The sequence below is a fragment of the Loxodonta africana genome, chromosome 1 (genome assembly GCF_030014295.1).
Source record: "Loxodonta africana isolate mLoxAfr1 chromosome 1, mLoxAfr1.hap2, whole genome shotgun sequence".
Classification (NCBI taxonomy): Eukaryota; Metazoa; Chordata; class Mammalia; order Proboscidea; family Elephantidae; genus Loxodonta; species Loxodonta africana.
Genome location: NC_087342.1, coordinates 92,453,115 through 92,476,741, shown reverse-complemented (window position 1 = coordinate 92,476,741; position 23,627 = coordinate 92,453,115). Strand labels below are relative to the sequence as shown.

General features: G+C 43.3%; 1 protein-coding gene across 3 annotated transcripts in view; it reads right to left on the bottom strand.

The window, feature by feature from the left end:
* Nucleotides 1-23,627, bottom strand: part of LOC104847383 (butyrophilin-like protein 1) — an 81,842-nt gene that overhangs the window by 17,568 nt on the left and 40,647 nt on the right. Inside the window, exon 1 of one of the 3 annotated variants that reach the window (XR_010321840.1) lies at nucleotides 6,706-7,134. The exons of the other annotated variants lie outside the window; for them this stretch is intronic. The gene's annotated coding sequence lies outside the window, so the exon portion shown is untranslated. Of the gene's footprint in view, nucleotides 1-6,705; nucleotides 7,135-23,627 lie in introns of those variants that run through there. 3 annotated transcript variants of the gene reach the window in all.

The window sequence follows — 23,627 nt, the reverse complement described above, 5'->3', positions numbered from 1 at the left end:
TGATAGAACCAGCAGCACAACTGTGGCTCCCACACAGCACAGAGAGACGCAGACAGAGGGGTGTGGAGCACTCATCTGTGGACCCCCGTGTGGGCAGCTGGAGGAGGAGCAGCAGGGAGTTGAGATGGCAGAGCAAAGGTCAACTGGAGCCAGCCTCCATTTCCTCAGAGCTGGGGAAAGAGAGGGCAGGAGTCAGGGACCCCAGACAGGAGGCAGCCCACCCACAGCCTCAGAGAGGAGAAGAGCACTTCTTACACTCTCATGATGCTAACGGGGTGGCGGGCCCCACCAACCCTGATCAGAAGAAAACTCTGAGTCAGGCTCCCTCCAGCTGTTCCAGGGAGACTCTGTGGTGTCAGACAACCATTACGGAAATGTGGGAACAAACCACTCCTTCCCGTCCCACCCCACTGACATGCACACCTCAGTCCCACTGCTCAGACACCAGCCCTTCCTTCCTAAGCAGCTGTGCCCCTGGGGGAAACCGTCCCTCCATCACTCTCACAGCCCCTACCTCACTTCAGTTCAGAGAACCCTGGCACAGGTCCCCAGCCAAGGTGGGCATGCCAGCTCCTGCTGCTCCTTGTTGGGTCCTCCTTAACTGTGACCAGGGAGTCAACTGAGAAGTGTCAGAGACAGACGGCATCCTCAGAGAGACAGCGGCTCCCATCACAGACACTCTGTCCTGTTAACTGTTTCTGTTTGCTTCACCTACATTTCAACTCCATCCCAGCCCTCCTTGCTTCCACCTGGTGCCCATCAATTTCCCACTGATGGTTAATCCTCGCCCATTCTATCTTAGAGGTGAGACTTCTGGCTGACAGGTAAAAGAATTCAGTTGGAGACTGAGCGGGGGAGAATAAAACATAAGCCCTGGTCAGAGAAATGATCCCAAACCACCTGCTGCATGTGGGATAGGGGCAGGCACTTTTGGTCAGGAAAGCAGAGACTTTGGGGTCAAAAGCTGGGCTCTCCTCCGGAGCCAACCACTCACTTTGTGACCACCTTAGGCAAGTTACCTGAACTTGTCTGTCTTGATTTCCTCATCTGCAAGATGGGAATAGGAACGGTACCTACCTCGATACTCTTATAGGTTGTAACGAGGATTATGTGAGTTTACATTTGTAAAACTACTACGCGTAATGAGAACAGGGCTTGGTTCTACTAAGTGCTACATAAACATCTTGGAAACAAATGAATAAAGAAGCAAGCCTCTCTGTGGTTGTCCTCAGCCTTTTTAGAGCTAGACCATGGTCCAGCCCCAAACGCACAGGTATTCTAGGCCCCCTCCTCAGAGTAGGCTGCTCCCTGGCTCCTCCCTGTGGCCCACAGCTGTCTGTACAGCCAACTCACCTGCTTCTCCTGGTTCCAGCTCTGATACACATCCCAGAGCTTCCTTAAGCGCAGCAGCTCCAGGAGGTTCAGGGCCTCGGAGACCCACACAGACCCCAAATCTGCTCTCAGAGTTTGCACCTGCAGTTAACTGCTCTGGGAGCCCCAGTTTCTGCTTCCAGCTCAGATACTGTGGCCCCAGGGTCCCCCAACTCTGAGAAGCAGGTGGTTCCCAGGAGAGCCAAAGAAGCAGGGTTGGCCATGATTACAGAGATATCTGCAGAGACCCCAGCCCTGGGCCCCCACAGAGCACTCCCACCAGAAGAATCACCCCACTCCAGCCTTTTCAACATCTGAAAGTAAAAGCTTGCAGAAAGCAGCCCAGCAGACTCTGCCCTGCCCGCTGGACAGTGCTCCCTGTTATCAAGGAGGAAGCAGCATTATCAGAGCAACAAAACAGCAAGAGGGGCCACACAGAGGCACAGGCTCAGGAACCATTTGTGCAACACGTACTATGTGCCAGCTTGCTTCTGGCGTCAGGAGGTAGGAACTGCATGTGGGCACACCCAAGACTAACACCCAGTTCTGTGCATAGGTCAGAAATCCCTGGGTAGCGAAAACAGTTAAATGTTCAACTACAATAGAAAGGTTGGCTGTTCGAACCCACTCAGAGGCACTTCAGAAGGCAGGCCTAGCCATCTGCTTCCAAAAGGTCACAGCCTTCAAACACTCTGGAGAGCAGTTCTACTCTGCAACACAAGGGGTTGTCGTGAGTCACAATCAACTTGAAGACAACTGGGTCTTTTTGTTGTTGTTGTTGGTTTATGCACAGATCTGTCTCTACAGCCTCTTAACATGAAATGTTTCCACACCAACTGAGAAATAGAGCCAGGCCCAAGGCCCCTGAACAGCATCTAATGTGACTGGTTTTCTTTCTCTTGTCCCACAGGTGATCCAGGACCTCCCCACAACCTGGCAACAAAGGGCTTAACACTGGGCACATCGGCAGCTTCCAGGACCTGCTCCAGGACTGTGGCCCTGCCTTTCCGAAATGACAGCACGCTACTGATAGGTAATATTTAACATATTATTACCACGTATTGTATGTATTATTAACAGACAATATATATACTGTAATATATTATGATACTTTAATATCACCGATCACCCTAGGTACAGCCAGCCTTTCAGTCCGTGTTACTAGCCTCATTTTACAGCTCAGAAAACCAAATTTCTCAGTGTTTTTCAAGCAGACACCCAGCACAACCTCTATCCTGCCTTTCAGTTTGTTCTAAACGACCCATTACTTTTGTCTTCATCAGAGCAAACGTGAGAACGCTTGATTTCTGCTCAGAAGTCAGCCTGGTGATATTACAAGTGTGGGCAAGCTGAGAATTTCTGGATGTACCTGAAGGGATCCCCGAAGGTGAATTTCTGCCAGTACCCACGTAGGTGTGGGAATCTTTGTTAAAACCATTTTAAACCAAAAGTAACCAATAAGACGAGTAAAAATATTATCCTGCAAATCCACGTGCACTTAGAGTTGAAACATCTACCAACCCCACCCACTTTGCCACCCAAATCCCTGTGACAAAGACGTAATAGACACTAGAAAATTTTTAGGAAAATACGGAAGTAGGAAAACAAAATTTGATTGAATGCCTAAGTGCCAGGAACTGGCCTACACAAATCATTTTTATTTCATTTCATTATCTCGGCTGCCATATCACGGAGGTAGCCTTGCCCCTATAAGCGGAAGGTTATTTCAAATAGACCTCAGCCCACTCAAAAAGTCTGAAAAAATGTATAAATTTAGCTGTAAATTCAACAATTTGTCAAATATGTATTCACAATTTACAAGCTAAACACTCCGAGGCAAACAGATCAAGTGGTGCATGATCCCTGTCATCTAGGGGCATTTAATCCAGGAACTTTCTAGAGGAAGAGGGGTTAGAAGTACAAGGAGACTGCCCCCCACACCACCCCCAGGCCTCAAGCCCAGCCCAGCCCCCAGCTCCAGACAAGTCAGTATAAAACAGGAGCTCCAGGGGACCTTGGACTCTGCAATGCCTACTTGTGACCAGAAAGCTTATCTCACAAGGAATCCAGCCCATGGAGCTCCCACACTGGGAGGAGGAGGACTGAGCATAGGTTAGATCTCTTGAAGAGCGCTGGGGACTAGCAGGAAGGACCTCAGAAAGCACACTTCAGTGCCCAGTCCCAGCTCGTCAGAATCATGTTCCCAACTTCTGTGGTAGTAACTGCTGTTCAAGAAGCCACAAATGATGTGTCTTGCTGAAAATATAAATCATCTGAATGTGAATAGGGTTAATATTTTCCTTTCTAAAAGACATGCAATACCTCTTATTTTTATTTGTTTCGCGTGCTTTTGAAATAGTTTCAGACAAATACCTGGACCATAAAACAATGGTTAATGTAAAAATGTATTGTGGTTTTAAGATGTAACAGTTTTTGGAAAAAAATCAATGCCTTTTCTCCAAGGTCCATCCTGGTAAAAATTTATATGATTTAATTTATCTTGACACTGTTAAGATGAAGAGTTCACTGGGTTATCTTCTACTACAGCAGAAGTTTTAAACAACTGTATCCTGACTGCTCATTCTCTGAGAGAAAAAATAAACACGCACGCACGCACACACACACACACACACACACTCACACAGACAAACCGACGGGGTTTGTTTTAACTTTAAATTTTTCTTTCTATCCTCTTCACCACCATGACCCCAGCTAGAGGGCTTAGTCTCAGTCTAGCGGCTTCTGACAGAGTCCCAGCACTCATAGCAGGGCCCTCAACTTCCTGCCCACCTGCCACTCTGGTAAGGAGAGTCCTTCCCATTTCAGATGTCACCTCCATAGCTGAAATATCCAACCAAAGGGGGCCCAGGGACCTCCTTATGCCCCTCACTTGTTCCCGGATGTCAGGGTCTGCACCAGCCCCACCCAGAGGTCTTCAGCAGAGCCCTCCTGGTCTGTGACACCTGCCCCACTGGCCTCTGAATGGACATCAACCCTGCCTCCAAAGTCTGAGATTCCAGGGAGGTGACGAGGTGTCATTCACACCCAGTCCTTGAGACATATGGAGGTAAAGGAGTGAGGAGGGACGGAAAGTGACTCTTCATACAGAAAATTTAATAAAACTTATAGACTAATATATGAACAAAATCAAGAGTAAAAGGATTAAGAGGATGAAGAGAAACACAGTGTAAGAAAGAAAAGGTTAGGGAGGGAGGCACAGAGGAAGAACAAAAGAAAGGGTAGGTTAGGGGCCTTCAGAGCAATGTGCTATGCCATATACAAGGCTGGGGGAGCCAGAATGGACCACATGTCTGGCCAAGGGGTCCTAAACGCTCTCTCCAGCCACAGAGACATAAAGAACATGAGCTGCAGAGAGCAAGCTGGCCTGGATACTTCCCATATGAGTAATGCAGTCAGTGACCTGTGAAGAACTTACTGACTCTCCCAATCACATGTAGGCCAGGCAGTGCCTGCTGGGAGGAATTTGAGGACCAAGTTACGGGGAAAGGTTGAAGGCACTACCCTTTAGCCCTCTGTCGCCTAGAGAATCACAGGAGAGAGGCCTGGCCCGCTAGAGGTAGGAAGGCTCTGTCCAACCCTAAAAAGCTGTTCTAATACAGCCCATGGCTCCAGGCATCCTTTTCCTCCCCTTTCATGGAGCCCTGTCTCCACAGGCAGAGCTGAGACTTAAGCCCTGAGGCAGGGCCACTGCTCTCTAATGACCATTGCCAGACACTCAGGCCCACCATTCGCCACGTGCCATTTTACTCTTTATCATTGCAGGCCATTATTTCAACAAAAGTTTATAATCCTGTGAGGCAGTTCTTACTTTTCTTGTCTTACTGCTGACGAGACAGAGGCTCAACCATATGAGGAAACCTGACCAGGGTCATACAGGCACGTGACTGAGACCTGACAGGAGCTAGGCCTGCCCTATATAGTTCAGACAAATTTCAAACCAGTGTCACCAGAATGGGGACATCAGCCCAGGGATGCTTCAGGGATCCATGGGGGTGGTGGAGAATGTAGAAATCTTTAGCATCTATATTTTTGTAAGCTTTAATCTTATCTCTTTTTAATCTGTTATGTCCATTTTATAATTTGTCTTATAATGTTAGTACACATTTGGAAGATGCAGGTTCAAACCGTGTTACTGAAAGCTGTGCATGATCAAAAGAATTTGAAGACCTTGCTCCATATCTCTGCTCCAGAAATCCTCCCTAAAGCAGCAGCTCTCAGGGAGGGAAGCTGGCCAGGGTAACCGGAGGGCAATAGAAATAGAGCCCAGCAGGCTCATCAGGGTTTCCTCACCCTCTGCTGCTCCCTTGTGACCACTACCAGACGAACAGATGACACTGAGGGAGGAGGAGTATGGACAATCCAGAAAATTAATCGTAGAACATGGAATGGAGTGAAGGAAACCAGACACAAATAATCATATGCTGTACAATTCCAAATACCTGACGTTAAAGACCAGTCAAAATGAATCTCCAAACTCCCTGTGCGATTTCTTTCTAGGGTGCTGCCCCTCCCAGTCAATCATCAGCTGCAGGGACTAGGTCCCTGAGACCCATTGTCAGGGAGTCAATTCAGACTCATAGTGACTCTGTATGCTACAGAGTAGAACTGAGCCCCATAACATTTTCTTTGGCATAGTGCTTAAGAACTCAGCTGCTAATCAAAAGGTTGGCAGTTCAAATCCACCAGCCTGCTCCTTGGAAACCCTGTGAGATGGTTCTGCTCTATCCGATAGGGTCACTGTGAGTCAGAATACTCAACGGCAATGAGTATGTATGCATGTAATCTTTACAAAAGCTGATCACCAGGCCTTTCTCCCGTAGCCCAGCTAAGTGGGTTCCTACCGCCAACTGTTTGGTTGGTAGTCAAGTATGTATATCATTTGTGCCAACCAGGGACCACCTCTGTAAGAGGTCGACCTGCCTGAATCCACAAAGCATCCTCATTACCACAAGGCAGAGACGCCGAGCTTACCAGAGCCTGAAACCCAGGCAGCCAGGACTCCCAGGCCCACTGGCCTTCAGTTCCAACTCTAGGCTACTTCTTGCCCCTTTGCATCTTCCCTGCACCCCTTCTTTCCTCATAGTGTCCCCTTAGCTGAGCTTCTTTCCTCACAGTCTGTGCCTTACTACCTTCTCTTCGCCTTCTCCTCGCATCTCCCCTTACTCTCCCCTACTCCCTAACCTCTTTCTCCCTCGCAGCTTTTTCCTGTCACACTTCCCCTGCACCCCCTTCTCTCTCCCTCCTCACTTCCCACCCCTCATACCCTTTCCTTTTGCCCTCCCCTCCCCTCCTGTTAGCCCCCATCCCTCTCACCTTGCTAGGTTTTGAAGGTAAGAAGAAAAGTAAGAGCGCTTACACCTGTGAAATTTCAGCATTTATAACCATTTTGCAGATGAGGAAGCTGAGGTTTACAGAGCCCAAAACAGTTGATCAAGCTGACATAGCTCACGAGTAGACAACGCAGCATGCAAACCACACAGGCCCAACTCTAAACCCCAAGCAAGCTCTTTCCAATACTGAAGAGTTTTTTAAACTGAACTTCAAGCACACAGTCACAGGAAGGATGGCGCCTCTTCCTCAGGAAACAAGTTTAATCTACAAGTTATTGTTTTTGTTCTTTTTTGTCAGAAAAGGATGATAAGATAAGCAACTCCATTGGTAAATACTATTCAGAATTACTGTACATTTCAAAGAGATATTTTATAACAAAAGGAATACTTTCCATGAATTTTCAGAGAAGTTTCAAGTCCTTTAGGCACAGATTACCTGGCATATACTTGGTTTTCAGTGTTTGATGGATGAATAAACAACTTCATGTGGAGGGAAAATGGGGCCAATTAGAAGGGAAATGCAATCATCAGAAGAAGAGATGATGAGGGACTGTACTAAAGCATTGGCCAGAGGACTGGGGAAACTAAGGTGGATTGACTGGGAACCCAATCCACTGCCATCAAGTCGATTCTGTCTCATAGCGACCCTATAGAACAGAGTAGAACAGCCCTGTAGGGTTTCCAAGGAGCGCCTGACATATTCTAACTGCCGACCTCTCCGTTGGCAGCTGTAGCACTTAACCACCACGCCACCAGGGAAGGAACCATTTTTCCTCAACTCCCAGGGTTCCAACACAGGGACATTCAACCCACTCCTGGAGTACCAGAGTGACACATCAGCCCACCCAGCTATGGGCCACCCTTTCTTCCCCCATTTCTAATAACAAAATGCGTACTGTCTTTTGCTCCCATTTGACTCCTAATTTCTGTTTCTCCACTGAGGAAAACCTGTAGGGGAGGAGGTGTGTGCTGTTTGGAAGGGAGAATTGACAGATCTCTCTGGACTCACTGGAGGTAATGACTGAGCAGAAGGATTGGCAAAGACTCCCAAGTTTCTGACATGGTGACCTGGGTATCTTGTGAGGACATTCATCACGAGAGAATTCGGAGGGAAAAGAGTTCCGCAAATAGGGGAAAGAGTCATGAATTATATTCTGAGCCAGTTTGGTCTGAATTATCTGTGGTATGAAGAGGTGGTTTTAAAGTTTTAAATATAATTTGGAAAATGTTTACCAGCTAAGAGGCTTCACTTACCCTCCCCTCTTAATCAAAAATAAAAACAATGTCTTGGGGTCATGTGATGCCTCAGAGGTCTAGAGGTAGATGGAATTGTAGTTCTGAGGCTCAAGAAAGGGCTTGAGCAGGAGATGGGGACTTGGTAAGCAATACTTCATGGTTGATAGCAAGCTTCTAGATCTCAGGTGAATGAGCTCTCCCAGAAAAAAAGTATCTAAAGAGAGGAGAAGAGAGAATCTAAGACTGAATTCTAGGAAGCAGCAACATTTTTAAAGCTAGTGCAAGAAGAGCCTAGAAGACCAAAGGAAAAGATTGGGACAGATGAGTAGAAGGGCCGAGCACTGAAAAAGCCAAAAAAAGGACATAGTGACAGAAAGTGGCGATCAGGAAACTGTAATGCCTCAACTAGGTCACATGGTTCATTTCTATTTGGGTTTTTTGTTTATGTATGTATTTATAAAGAAAAAAACCATACTTGCCGTGCAGTCAATTCCAACTCATGGCAAGCCCATGTGTGTCAAAGCGTAACTGGACTCCATAGTGTTTTCAGCGGCTGGTCTTTTGGAAGTAGATCACCAGGCCTTTCTTCTAAGATGCCTCTGGGTGGATTCAAACCACCAACCTTTCAGACAGCAGCTGAGCACTTAACTGTTTGCGCCACTCAGGAACTTCTGTATGTATTTATACACTACTTTATTGTGAATAAGGATTTTCTGCAGCTCATAAAATGCTTTCGAAGCAACAAGCAAAATTGAAATGAGTAGATGAAATCAAGGAAAATGGAAAATAACAATGTAAACGAAACATAAAGTCAGCGGGAACTTTATACCCAACATACACACTTATTAGAAATGGGTCACGAATTTGACCTGAACTTCTAGCAGCCAACACACAGGAGAGGAATGTGACCAGTTGTATTTTTTTCAACAAACATTTTGAGCAGCCATGATAAGCCAGGCACAGTAATTCCAGGTTTGGGAGATACAGTGTCCCCATGGGACTTATATTCTGGAAGAGTCTCAGACATCAGCGATCAAGGACTAACTAAAACCTGAGACAACTGCTCCAAAGCTAAAGAACAGGATTCTATGAGACCAGATAATGAAAGCATCCTATTTAAACTGGAGAAAGAGTCCTAAGCTTAAAGGGAAGCAGTACATTAACAGAAGAAAGGCTTCGGGGGAGAAAGTAAAGTAAAAAAAAAAAAATTAAAAAAAAACTCTTCTCCTTAGCAATGCCAATAGAGTGCAGTCACATCTTACACAAGGGTTGTGTTCTGGGGCAAACATTGTGTACGGTCAAAAAACCTTTAAAAACCCTTTACATCACTCCTCAAGCACTGCACCATGGTTAGGTGTGAACAACCCTGTGCGTAAGGTAAACACATAAATGTATAAAACACAGTCATGGACATAATGCTATAAACAGGGCTGTGATGAACCAAAAATGCATCTTGGAACAGGATAAAATGGTGAGAAAACTGGGGGAACAGAGGCCTCGTGAGGAAATCAGAGATTGGCATCTCTCCTTTCACACACAAACTAGGCTGACGTGCCCAGAGTCTGTTGCAATAGTCCTTACCGTTTAAGTTGCTGTGTCGTGAGGCATTTTCTTTGGTTTGGCTGGGTTGGGTTTTGTAGAAAATTCAGGATTGAAAATCCCCATGTTCTTAGGATGTTACTCCTTTACTTTCAGAAAGAAACCACTTCCATAAGGCCAATTTGCAGCCTACATCATTTCCTGCCTCAGCATCCATTAATTCCTCCTAGTTGCCTTTTCACCCAGTTGCTGACATTTTGTCACACAGTCTCTCAACAGCTGTGGTTTCTAACTGGCCATCCCAGCCATACCTCATATACCTTCCTATGATAGGAACTTGTTACTATCTAATAACCCACTCTCAATGGCTATAATTACTCCTTGCCCCTCCCTATCATGCTCCATAAGTGTTCCTGTGATTTAAAACTTTTCTAGTGCCCTAGAAACTTTTAAACTGACCAACAAGACTTCAGCACGCTACCCCGGGACTTCACCCAGCTTGCCAAACATAAGCCCTCTTCCACAATTCCAGGTTGTTGTTGCCTTGTCCCTGGGGTTCGACTCCCTGTGTGGTCCTGAATCGAGGAAAGCTATAGTTTTCTCTCTTGACCTGTGCATGCTAAGTTCTTTTCATTTTCTGACTTCCTATGTGAGTCTCACTTTCTTCTGCTGTACCTGATAGACTATCCAATACACCCACAGACCCCTTTGGGTCAAATTTAATGCACCTTCCGACTGGCTCCTCAAATGAGGGTACCCCAGTTAATAGAGCAGCAAGACTCTCAGCAAAATCCATATAACAAGCATAGCTCTAAGTCCAATCAGGGCATTCTTTGTGACATTTCTTCGTGTGCCTGGGGCAAAAGTAAAAGACAGTTAGAGGGCCAATCTCCAGAGGAAATAACAGCAGGTAGACTCAGGGCCCAGCTTTCTGTTAACCTGACGTAGGCAGGCATAAATTTATAGAGGAATAGATGGGAGGCACGCCCTTCACTCCCAGTGTTCCTCTCCAAGGAGCATTTATAAGGCATTGGGTGGCAGTGTGCCCAGCATTTCCCAACATATGGGATTCACATCTCTGATGGTACCCAAGATGTTGATTTTCGGTGGAACTAGGTTAATCATCTTGATCACAACAGAATTGTTACAGCATCCCTCCACCTCCATTGGAAAGACCAGGAGGTTAATCAGAGGTGAGAAATCGGGGAAAGAGAGAGGGAGGAAAGAAGTGGGACCTTGTGGAAATGAACGATAACTCAGGGAATCCCCCAGTGGGAGAGATGTCTAACATGAGCTTCACCTGAGAGACACGGATTCTTCTCCAAGAAGGTATGGAGGGAGGACACAGAAGAGGTGCCAATGAGGGGAAGCAAAAACCACTTCGAGAGGAGGAATCCTAGACGTACACACTGACTCCTGAACATTCCCTGACCTTCCTTTTGGGGGCCTCTTCACCATCTGGCTAAAAAACTCTGCACACCCTCAGATGTACGCCCCATTGTGACCAGAGACAGAGTCAGGAAGGTGATTGGAAACAACCGAAGATTCATAGAAAATAGGACAGTGGAAATGGCAGTCAAGGACTTTCTGATTCAATGGAAGCTAGAGGGTATGTAGCTATATGGATGAGCATGCAAATAAAATGAGACAGAGATCCATGGGTAGAAAATCAGAAGTCCTCAATTGAGAATTAAAGAATCTGAACTCCAGATTCTGGGGGATTTAGGTAGAACTTCTTCCTCTTTTTGGATTTCTCTTCAATTTTAGAAGGTGGAGGAAATATACTTAGGTTTATTATAACTTGTATTTCATTATCTCTCATTTTTTAAGTTAAAAACATGGGATTTTTTAATACATTTATCTTTAAAATTAAGTATAAAATGTTTTCTACTTACAATTAATATAAGGCTTTTTGAAATAAAATGTGTATACTTTTAAATAAAGTGAACATTTTAAATAAAAAGTAAAATGAGTAAATATTATAAAATATAATTTTCATAAAATTAAAAATATGACTCTCAGACAGATACCGAAATCAAACAATTTATTCAATCAGTGAAGGACCAGGTACAAAACAGTTTCAACGAGTATTTTGAGGGATGAAGTATTTATTGTCCACCAGGAAAGGCAGTTTGAAATAAGCATGCTGAGTTAAAGACAGAAGTGGCTAACATCATACAGGGCAGTTTTAAGTCATTTTCCTTAACAACCTAAATAAAAGATTTAATAGAAAATAGTTGAGATAGTACTAAGATATGGTCAAAGATAAGGTAAAAGCCAGGAAACAACCAAAGATGGATGTTTGCAGCTGTTTCTTCTTGTTTTGAGTCGTGCCACATCAGCAAATGAAGGTCCCGAAAGCTTTACTCCATCCACGTCATTAAGGTCGACTCTACATTGAGGAGGCAGCTCTTCCCCAGTCATCTTTTGAGTGCCTTCCAACCTGGGGGGCTCATCTTCCAGCACTATATCAGACAATGTTCCACTGCTATTCATAAGGATTCCACTGGCTAATGCTTTTCAGAAGTAGACTGCCGGGTCCTTCTTCCTAGTCTGTCTTAGTCTGGAAGCTCAGCTGAAACCTGTCCTCCATGGGTAACCCTGCTGGTATCTGAATATTGGTGGCATTGCTTCCAGCATCACAGCAACAGGCAAGCCCCCAGAGTACGACAAACTGACAGACACATCGGGGAGCTCTGCTCTAGCATAAAGATAAATGGAAGATTAAAACTCAGAAGGTCTGCATCACAGAATACGGACGCAATGAAAGCAGTCTGGGAAATAAGTCTACTTCATACACAATTAAATGCTTTCCTCAACAACAACAAGAATAAAAAGCTCAAAAAAGCATCTTGCAGCTTTAAGAAATAGAACCTCCAAGATAAACTCATTACAAAGTGTACACATAGGTAATGTGTAAGTCACTTAATTCTGACAAAGTGCTACTGTTAGTGAAGACTTTAATTATTTTTTTCTGAAATTGCTTAGGCAGTTGGTCCACCTATCTAAAAATATCACTCTGTGGTACAAAAGATCACTTTTGTGTGGCCTTTCTAGCCATGGTAGTGTAACTGTAAGTGACTGGGTGGGACTGTGTGATTGGGTAATTGTGGCTCCCAATATGGATTGGTCAGTTTTGCCATCCCACTGGGCTTGAGATGAGCCATCCCAGAGGAGGGAGGGAGAAGATCCCACCACCACCAAGGAAGAACAGCCAGGAGCCAACACATCATTTGGACCCAGGATTGCTGTGTTGAGAAGCTCCTGAACCCAGGAGCAGAGCACAAACTGTAACCCTGAAGACAGAGAGAAGTGGCAGCAGGAGAGACCCAGCAGCAGAGACATGGCAGCAGAAGACTGTGCGGCGGGATTCCCCGCCCACTAAGCCAGAAAGCTCAGTGCCTTTGGGCAGGGGCCTAAGGCCAGGGAGTGGCGTGCCTCTGAGCATGGCTAGGAAGAGACTGTCCTAATGCAAGAACTGTACCCTTGACTGTTCCTGAGCCAGAATTGCAGCTGTTGCTTCCCTAATAAGCCCCAAGTCATAGATTGAATTGGGTCCCCCAAAAACATCTTTCAACTTAGCTAGGCCATGACTCCCAGGATTCTGTGATTAGCCACCATTTTGTCATCAGATGTGCTATTCCTATGTGTTGTGGATCCTACCTGTATGATGTTAATGAGGCAGGATTAGAAGCAGTTATGTTAGCGAGGCAGGACTCAATCTACAAGATTAGGTTTTGTCTTAAGTCTTTCCCTTTTTTTTTTTTTTTAATAACTTTTATTAAGCTTCAAGTGAACGTTTACAAATCCAATCAGTCTGTCACATATAAGTTTACATACATCTCACTCCCTACTCCCACTTACTCTCCCCGTCTTGAGTCAGCCCTTTCAGTCTCTCCTTTCTTGACAATTTTGCCAGCTTCCCTCTCTCTCTATCCTCCCATCCCCCCTCCAGACAAGAGTTGCCAACACAATCTCAAGTGTCCACCTGATATAATTAGCTCACTCTTCATCGGCGTCTCTCTCCCACCCGCTGACCAGTCCCTTTCATTTCTGATGAGTTGTCTTCGGGGATGGTTCCTGTCCTGTGTCAACAGAAGGTCTGGGGAACATGGCTGCCGGGATTCCTCCAGTCTCAGTCAGACCATTAAGTTTGGTCTTTTTATGAGAATTTGGGGTCTGTATCCCACTGATCTCCTGCTCCCTCAGGGGTCCTCTGCTGTGCTCCCTGTCAGGGCAGTCATCGATTGTGGCCAGGCACCAACTAGTTCTTCTGGTCTCAGGATGATGTAGGTCTCTGGTTCATGTGGCCCTTTCTGTCTCTTGGGCTCTTAGTTGTCGTGTGGCCTTGGTGTTCTTCATTTTCCTTTGCTCCAGGTGGGTTGAGACCAATTGATGCATCTTAGATGGCCGCTTGTTAGCATTTAAGACCCCAGACGCCACTTTTCAAAGTGGGATGCAGAATGTTTTCATAATAGAATTATTTTGCCAATTGACTTAGAAGTCCCCGAAAACCATGTTCCCCAGACCCCCACGCTTGCTCCGCTGACCTTTGAAGCATTCATTTTATCCCGGAAACTTCTTTGCTTTTGGTCCAGTCCAATTGAGCTGACCTTCCATGTATTGAGTGTTGTCTTTCCCTTCACGTAAAGCAGTTGTTATCTACTGATTAATCAATAAAAAACCCTCTCCCACCCTCCCTCCCTCCCCCCCTCGTAACCACAAAAGTATGTGTTCTTCTCAGGTTTACTATTTCTCAAGATCTTATAATAGTGGTCTTATACAATATTTGTCCTTTTGCCTCTGACTAATTTCGCTCAGCATAATGCTTTCCAGGTTCCCCCATGTTACGAAATGTTTCAGAGATTCGTCACTGTTCTTTATCGATGCGTAGTATTCCATTGTGTGAATATACCACAATTTATTTACCCATTCACCCGTTGATGGACACCTTGGTTGCTTCCAACTTTTTGCTATTGTAAACAGAGCTGCAATAAACATGGGTGTGCATGTATCTGTTTGTATGAAGGCTCTTGTATCTCTAGGGTATATTCCCAGGAGTGGGATTTCTGGGTTGTATGGTAGTTCTATTTCTAACTGTTTAAGATAACGCCAGATAGATTTCCAAAGTGGTTGTACCATTTTACAATCCCACCAGCAGTGTATGAGAGTTCCAATCTCTCCGCAGCCTCTCCAACATTTATTATTTTGTGTTTTTTGGATTAATGCCAGCCTTGCTGGTGTGAGATAGAATCTCATGGTAGTTTTAATTTGCATTTCTCTAATGGCTAATGATCGAGAGCATTTTCTCATGTATCTGTTGGCTGCCTGAATATCTTCTTTAGTGAAATGTGTGTTCATATCCTTTGCCCACTTCTTGATTGGGTTGTTTGTCTTTTTGTGGTTGAGTTTTGACAGAATCATGTAGATTTTAGAGATCAGGCACTGGTCGGAGATGTCATAGCTGAAAATTCTTTCCCAATCTGTAGGTGGTCTTTTTACTCTTTTGGAGAAGTCTTTAGATGAGCATAGGTGTTTGATTTTTAGGAGCTCCCAGTTATCTGGTTTCTCTTCATCATTTTTGGTAATGTTTTGTATTCTGTTTATACCTTGTATTAGGGCTCCTAGGGTTGTCCCAATTTTTTCTTCCATGATCTTTATCGTTTTAGTCTTTATGTTTAGGTCTTTGATCCACTTGGAGTTAGTTTTTGTGCATGGTGTGAGGTATGGGTCCTGTTTCATTTTTTTGCAAATGGATATCCAGTTATGCCAGCACCATTTGTTAAAAAGGCTATCTTTTCCCCAGTTAATTGACACTGGTCCTTTGTCAAATATTAGCTGCTCATACGTGGATGGATCTATGTCTGGGTTCTCAATTCTGTTCCATTGGTCTATGTGTCTGTTGTTGTACCAATACCAGGCTGTTTTGACTTCTGTGGCTGTATAATAGGTTCTGAAGTCAGGTAAGGTGAGGCCTCCCACTTTCTTCTTCTTTTTCAGTAGTGCTTTGCTTATCCGGGGTTTCTTTCCCTTCCATATGAAATTGGTGATTTGTTTCTCTATCCCCTTAAAATATGACATTGGAATTTGGATCGGAAGTGCGTTAAATGTATAGATGGCTTTTGGTAGAATAGACATTTTTACTATGTTAAGTCTTCCTATCCATGAGCAGGGTATGTTTTTCCACTTAAGTATGTCCTTTTGAATTTCTTGTAGTAGAGCTTTGTAGTTTTCTTTGTATAGGTCTTTTACATCCTTGGTAAGATTTATTCCTAAGTATCTTATCTTCTTGGGGGCTACTGTGAATGGTATTGATTTGGTTATTTCCTCTTCGGTGTTCTTTTTGTTGATGTAGAGGAATCCAAGTGATTTTTGTATGTTTATTTTATAACCTGAGACTCTGCCAAACTCTTCTATTAGTTTCAGTAGTTTTCTGGAGGCTTCCTTAGGGTTTTCTGTGTATATAATCATGTCATCTGCAAATAGTGATAACTTTACTTCTTCCTTGCCAATCCGGATACCTTTTATTTCTTTGTCTAGCCTAATTGCCCTGGCTAAGACTTCCAACACGATGTTGAATAAGAGCGGTGATAAAGGGCATCCTTGTCTGGTTCCCGTTCTCAAGGGAAATGCTTTCAGGTTCTCTCCATTTAGAGTGATATTGGCTGTTGGCTTTGCATAGATGCCCTTTATTATGTTGAGGAATTTTCCTTCAATTCCTATTTTGGTAAGAGTTTTTATCATAAATGGGTGTTGAACTTTGTCAAATGCCTTTTCTGCATCAATTGATAAGATCATGTGGTTTTGGTCTTTTGTTTTATTTACGTGATGGATTACATTAATGGTTTTTCTGATATTAAACCAGCCTTGCATACCTGGTATAAATCCCACTTGATCAGGGTGAATTATTTTTTTTGATGTGTTGTTGGATTCTATTGGCTAGAATTTTGTTGAGGATTTTTGCATCTATGTTCATGAGGGATATAGGTCTATAATTTTCTTTTTTTGTAATGTCTTTACCTGGTTTTGGTATCAGGGAGATGGTGGCTTCATAGGATGAGTTGGGTAGTATTCCGTCATTTTCTATGCTTTGGAATACCTTTAGTAGTAGTGGTATTAACTCTTCTCTGAAAGTTTGGTAGAACTCTGCAGTGAAGCTGTCTGGGCCAGGTCTTTTTTTTGTTGGGAGTTTTTTGATTACCGTTTCAATCTCTTTTTTTGTTATGGGTCTATTTAGTTGTTCTACTTCTGAATGTGTTAGTTTAGGTAGGTAGTGTTTTTCCAGGAATTCATCCATTTCTTCTAGGTTTGCAAATTTGTTAGAGTACAATTTTTCATAATAATCTGAAATGATTCTTTTAATTTCATTTGGTTCTGTTGTGATGTGGTCCTTCTCATTTCTTATTCGGGTTATTTGTTTCCTTTCCTGTATTTCTTTAGTCAGTCTAGCCAATGGTTTATCAATTTTGTTAATTTTTTCAAAGAACCAGCTTTTGGCTTTGTTAATTCTTTCAATTGTTTTTCTGTTCTCTAATTCATTTAGTTCAGCTCTCATTTTTATTATTTGTTTTCTTCTGGTGCCTGATGGATTCTTTTGTTGCTCACTTTCTATTTGTTCAAGTTGTAGGGACAGTTCTCTGATTTTGGCTCTTTCTTCTTTTTGTATGTGTGCATTTATTGATATAAATTGGCCTCTGAGCACTGCTTTTGCTGTGTCCCAGAGGTTTTGATAGGAAGTATTTTCATTCTCGTTGCATTCTATGAATTTCCTTATTCCCTCCTTGATGTCTTCTATAACCCAGTCTTTTTTCAGGAGGGTATTGTTCAGTTTCCAAGTATTTGATTTCTTTTCCCTAGTTTTTCTGTTATTGATTTCTAGTCTTATTGCCTTGTGGGCTGAGAAGATGCTTTGTAATATTTCGATGTTTTGGACTCTGCAAAGGTTTGTTTTATGACCTAATATGTGGTCTATTCTAGAGAATGTTCCATGTGCGCTAGAAAAAAAAGTATATTTTGCAGCAGTTGGGTGAAGAGTTCTGTATAAGTCAATGAGGTCAAGTTGGTTGATTGTTGTAATTAGATCTTCCGTGTCTCTGTTGAGCTTCTTACTGGATGTCCTGTCCTTCTCCGAAAGTGGTGTGTTGAAGTCTCCTACTATAATTGTGGAGGTATCTATCTCACTTTTCAATTCTGTTAAAATTTGATTTATGTATCTTGCAGCCCTGTCATTGGGTGCATAAATATTTAATATGATTATGTCTTCCTGATCAATTGTCCCTTTTATCATTATATAGTGTCCTTCTTTATCCTTTGTGGTGGATTTAAGTCTAAAGTCTATTTTGTCAGAAATTAATATTGCTACTCCTCTTCTTTTTTGCTTATTGTTTGCTTGATATACTTTTTTCCATCCTTTGAGTTTTAGTTTGTTTGTGTCTCTAAGTCTAAGGTGTGTCTCTTGTAGGCAGCATATAGATGGATCGTGTTTCTTTATCCAGTCTGTGACTCTCTGTCTCTTTATTGGTGCATTTAGTCCATTTACATTCAGGGTAATTATAGATAAATAAGTTTTTAGTCCTGTCATTTTGATGCCTTTTTATGTGTGTTGTTGACAATTTCATTTTTCCACATACTTTTTTGTGCTGAGGCGTTTTTCTTAGTAAATTGTGAGATCCTCATTTTCATAGTGCTTGACTTTATGTTAGTTGAGTCGTTACGTTTTTCTTGGTTTTTATCTTGAGTTATAGAGTTGTTATACCTTTTTGTGGTTACCTTATTACTTACCCCTATTTTTCTAAGTAAAAACCTAACTTGTATTGTTCTATATTGCCTTGTATCACTCTCCATATGGCAGTTCAATGCCTCCTGTATTTAGTCCCTCTTTTTGATTATTGTGATCTTTTACCTATTGACTTCCATGATTCCCTGTTATGTGTATTTTTTTTTTTAATTAATCTTAATTTGTTTGTTTTTGTGATTTCCCTATTTGAGTTGATATCAGGACGTTCTGTTTTGTGACCTTGTGTTGTGCTGATATCTGATATTATTGGTTCTCTGACCAAACAATATCCTTTAGTATTTCTTGTAGCTTTGGTTTGGTTTTTGCAAATTCTCTGAACTTGTGTTTGTCTGTAAATATCTTAATTTCGCCTTCATATTTCAGAGAGAGTTTTGCTGGATATATGATCCTTGGCTGGCAGTTTTTCTCCTTCAGTGTTCTGTATATGTCGTCCCATTCCCTTCTTGCCTGCATGGTTTCTGCTGAGTAGTCCGAACATATTCTTATTGATTCTCCCTTGAAGGAAACCTTTCTTTTCTCCCTGGCTGCTTTTAAAATTTTCTGTTTATCTTTGGTTTTGGTGAGTTTGATGATAATATGTCTTGGTGTTTTTCTTTTTGGATCAATCTTAAATGGGGTTCGATGAGCATCTTGGATAGATATCCTTCGTCTTTCATGATGTCAGGGAAGTTTTCTGTCAGGAGTTCTTCAACTATTTTCTCTGTGTTTTCTGTCCCCCCTCCCTGTTCTGGGACTCCAATCACCCGCAGGTTATCCTTCTTGATAGAGTCCCACATGATTCTTAGGGTTTCTTCATTTTTTTTAATTCTTTTATCTGATTTTTTTTCAGCTATGTTGGTGTTGATTCCCTGGTCCTCCAGATGTCCCAGTCTGCATTCTAATTGCTCGAGTCTGCTCCTCTGACTTCCTAGTGCGTTGTCTAATTCTGTTATTTTATTGTTAATCTTTTGGATTTCTACATGCTGTCTCTCTATGGATTCTTGCAACTTATTAATTTTTCCACTATGTTCTTAAATAATCTTTTTGAGTTCTTCAACAGTTTTATCAGTGTGTTCCTTGGCTTTTTCTGCAGTTATCCTAATTTCATTTGTGATATCATGAAGCATTCTGTAAATTAGTTTTTTATATTCTGTATCTGATAATTCCAAGATTGTATCTTCATTTGGGGAAAGATTTTGATTCTTTTGTTTGGGGGGTTGGAGAAGCTGTCATGGTCTGCTTCTTTAAGTGGTTTGATATGGATTGTTGTCTCTGAGCCATCACTGGGAAACTAGTTTTTCCAGAAAATCAGCTAAAAAAAAAATGCAGTCAGATCCCTATCAGTGTTCTCCCTCTGGCTCAGGCTATTCAGATGTTAATGAAGCCGCCTGGGGAGGGTGAGGGAGGGAACAGAGAGATAGGAGAGTAGCACCTCAGAATATAGCCAGAGTTGCTTGTCTTGCTTGGAATGACTATTATATCTGAGATTCCCGCGGGCGCGTCGCCTATGTGTGCTGGCTGTGTGGAGATTGCCCCCGGGGGGTCTGGCCCGCTGGAGTCACGGTCAGATCCTCCGCTTCCAGCCGCACGCCCAGCGTCAAGGCTGCCCTACTGGGACGGTGCACTCTTGACTCCAAAATCAGTCGCTGCCTCCCGGGGACTTCTCGTCCCTCCAGCCACGTGGCCGTGCCACCTCCAAGAACCAGTTGGGCCTCCTCCCGGGGTTAGTTCAGATGGGTGGAGCAGCTTCCCGTGCTTGTGCCGTGACCGAGTGTCCCGGCTGGGACGCTGTTCTCCCCGCTCCAATACCAGTCACTGCCTCCCGGGGACTTCTCCTACCGGCTGAGTTCCACACCGCCCGCGCGACCCGGCTGGTCCCCTTCCTGGGGTTAGTTCAGGGGGGTGGAGCAACTGTCCGTGTTTATGCCGTACCTGCATCCAGTCCAAATCCCTACAGGAGGGTTCCCCGGCTTGGATGCTGCTCTTTCTGCTCCAAGACCAGTCTGCCTCCCGGGGACTTCTCCTACTGGCTGCATCCCACGCCGTCCGTGGAACCAGCTGGTCCCCCTCCCAGGGTTAGTTCAGGGGGGTGGGGCAGCTGTCTGTGCTTGTGCCATACCTGACTGGTACGCTGGCTCCAGGCTCTGGAAATAATCGCTGCTTCCCCGTATTAGTTCGTTCTCCGTCTCTAAATCTGTGTTTGTTGTTCAGGGTTCGTAGATTGTTATGTATGTAATCGATTCACTTGTTTTTCCGTGTCTTTGTTGTAAGAGGGATCCGAGGTAGCGTCTGCCTAGTCCGCCATCTTGGCTCCGCCCCCAAGTCATTCCCTTTTGAGATATAAAACAGAGAAGTGAGCAGAGGGACGGGGTGACCTCATGCCACCAAGAATGAAGAACCAGGAATGGAGCACATTCTTTGGACCCGGGTCCCTGAGCTGAAAAGCTCCTAGATCAGGGGAAGATTGATGACAAGGACCTACCTCCAGAACCGACAGAGAGAAAACCTTCCCCTGGAGCTGGCATCCTGAATTCAGACTCTTAGCCTCCTAAACTGTGAGAAAATTAATTTCTGTATGTTAAAGCCACCCACTTGTGGTATTTCTTTTATAGTAACACTAGATGGTTAAGACACTCCACGATCCTGAGTATTGTCTGTGAGTTCTGTGTGGCCATTGCGATGAATTATCAAACTCAGGAGGGAAGTAGAGAATGCTGTGGGAGGGTGACTGGTGTCAGAGCTGATAAAGATGGTGGGGAGAAGAGGTATGTCTGACCTCTGCCTCATAGGAATCAGCCTTGGGCTGTTGATCTTTCTCTTTTTAATCTAATTTTTCTTTTATTGTGCTTTAAATGAAGGTTTACAGAGCAAATGAGTTTCTCATTAAACAATCAATACACATAGTGTTTTGGGACATTGGTTGCCAAGCGCACTGCATGCCAAGCCTCTCCCCTTCTAGACTTTGGGTTCCCCATTATCAGCTTTCCTGTTCCTTCCTGCCTTCTCGTCCTTGCCTCTGGGCTGGGGTGCCCACTTAGTCTCATTTCATTTAATGGGCCTGTCTAATCTTTGGCTGAAGGGTGAACCTCGGAAGAGATATTATATTAACACAGGCTGTTGTTGTTGTTGTTGTTGTGTGATATCCGGTTAATTCCTACTCATAATGACTGTATAGGACTGAGTACAGCTGTCCCATAAGGTTTCCTAGGCTCTAATCTTTACAGGAGGAGATCAGTAGGTGTTTTATCCCACAGAGCTGCTGATAGGTTCGACCTGCTGAACTTTCAGTTAGCAGCCAAGCACTTAAACATTGCACCACCAAAGCTCCTTATATTAACACACAGAGAGAATAGAGCAAACTTAAACTCAAAAAGGCCCCCAATAATTATATTGTCCATGACGTTATTGTGGGAGTGAAACTTTTTCATACATTTTTAACTCCCTTAAGTACGCTTTCCCACACACTGTAAGAAATTCTGTGCCCTTCTCTAAGTGACGTTATGCTTTACAGGCTTATATCAGTCAGAGTCCAGTAAGGAGAGTGAAACCATATCACTCACTTGAACAGAGAAAATTTTAATGCAAAAAATTGTTAACTACCAGCACAGTTACATTTTTCTCCAGTGCATATAGACCACTCTCCAGCATACACCATATCATATAGCACAAAGCAAGCCTCAATAAATTTAAAAAGCTTGAAATCAGATAGAGAAGGGAGAGTGTTAACATCTCGTGGAGTTGGTAACAAATATCACAAAATAGTATGTGTACTAACTGTTCAATGAAAAGTTAGTTTGTTCTGTAAACCTTCATCTAAAGTACAATAATAAAAAAAAAAAAAAAGAGTGAAATCATACAAAACATCTTTTTGGACCACAGTGGAATGAAGCTAGAACTTAATAATAAAAAGAAAACTGGAATAGATAAAATATGTAGAAGTTTAACAACACAATATTAAACAACCAATGAATCAAAAAAAAATTGTTAACTAGGAAAAGTTTCTTAACTACTAAGAGGTAAAAGAAAGCTCTAAACAAAACAGAAATAGCAGCTATATGGAAAAGCCACTACCTTTGGGGCTCAGGAAGAAAACATATAAAAGGAAGAAATTTGGGAGAGGGCCCCCTCCGAAGCATGACATTCAGACCTCATTGGAAAAACAGGAACTGGGGGCCATTGCATGATGAAGAAGTTTGCTAATATGCCACAGGCCAGGGCTGGTGTCAGGAGTCCCTGGGAAGCTCCCCCAACCCCGGGTGTTATTAAGACTTCCTGGAAAGCAACATGCTGCAATACCAGACAAATTCACCAAAAGGTGACCAAACCGGGCCTTCACACTATAGGATCAAGAAGAAAAGCTCAGAACCAGGAAGGGACGTTCCTCCTCTGCTATGTTTTGCAGTGTATTCCCAGGGTCCTGACAAGGTCTAACATCGTGCCCATTTGTAAGGAAGAAATGTTTACAGGTCCAGCTTCAGTATCACAAAGCAGGGCAAAGACAGTGTGAATTTGGAAATGAGAGGCAATAAATTGATAACAGCCACTTTGGCTACTCGGCTTCCATATACGCCATTTTACACACATTGGTAATTTCATGCAACAAAACTATGTCTTCACCTATCAAGGCAAAGATATCCTTACAGGTAAAGAAGTTCTCACCATTTTCCCAAAAAACTTCCAGTCATTATATCTATCACCACTATATTATGTACTCCTTAAATTCTGTCAGAGTTCCAATGGATATTCTGTTATCATATTCTGTATGATAAACGTAACCACCAACAACTTGTACATAAAACAATAAAGGGAACAAGAAAATGGTCTATATGTACAAATAAACATGTATGCATGAAAACCAAAGATAAAATATGCAAAGCTGTTATAGTCTTTGTTTCTGCAGCTGGCCACAAAATTAGAATTGATACCTTTGACTTCCTTCTTCTACTTCCCATCCCTTCTTTCCCCCACTGTCAGCAAGAACCGCAGCTGCTGAGAGTTCTTTACCTGGTGGAATGATCGCACCTTCATTCCTGAAGAGTCTCAGTGCTCAATAGTCCTGTCCCTTTTTTGTTGCTCTGGCTTTCCGTTTACCACTAGCATTGGACTTGGAAGTACTAAGAGGCAATACACTAACAACTGACACAATGCTCACACCAAGGCTCTCTGCAATTTCCTGCTCCTAAAAATTCTCTTGTCCATGTACATCTTAATTTGGCTACCAATTCTCTTCAGTCCACCTAGTGCTGACCAAAAGAAGAGCCAGATCCTTCTTCTTAATTTCCTAAATTAACACAACACAGTATGTTCATGAGTAACAAAAATGTACAGAAGATTTGGGAAAGTAGGTGTGATTC